The sequence below is a fragment of the Pteropus vampyrus genome, unplaced genomic scaffold (genome assembly GCF_000151845.1).
Source record: "Pteropus vampyrus isolate Shadow unplaced genomic scaffold, Pvam_2.0 Scaffold401, whole genome shotgun sequence".
In the NCBI taxonomy this organism is placed as follows: Eukaryota; Metazoa; Chordata; class Mammalia; order Chiroptera; family Pteropodidae; genus Pteropus; species Pteropus vampyrus.
In genome coordinates this window covers 117612-117961 of record NW_011889182.1, presented here as the reverse complement: position 1 = coordinate 117961, position 350 = coordinate 117612, and the positions used below count along the sequence as shown (strand labels likewise).

The 350-nt window shown below is 62.9% G+C and overlaps 1 protein-coding gene across 1 annotated transcript in view; it reads left to right on the top strand.

Moving 5' to 3' along the window:
- Positions 1–350, top strand: part of CELSR1 (cadherin EGF LAG seven-pass G-type receptor 1) — a gene marked incomplete at its 5' end in the record, with an annotated part of 124261 nt that overhangs the window by 89760 nt on the left and 34151 nt on the right. The gene's annotated exons all lie outside the window — the stretch shown is intronic.

The window sequence follows — 350 nt, the reverse complement described above, 5'->3', positions numbered from 1 at the left end:
TCTTTAGCAAAGCCGTCTCGACTGTGCTCAGGGCTGTGCCTCTGGGGCACAAAGATGCATGACACATGGGTCCTTGGCCTCAGAGTAGACGGTGCATGCAGGTGAATGGGCAATGAGACCCAGGTACCAGAGAGGGCCATGCGACCGCAGAGAGGCGGCTTGTCCCAGATGGGCAGGTGGCGTCCCGGGCAGGGTGCGCTCGGAGTGCTTACCAGACACACGACGTCCGCAGTGCGTGGCCTAGCCACCGGTGAAGCCGTTTCCACAGGATGCCCACACACCTGGGGGTGATTCCTCGGCTCCCCCGGTGTCCAGGCTCCCCTGACGCCTGGTTCTGAGAGTGAACGGCT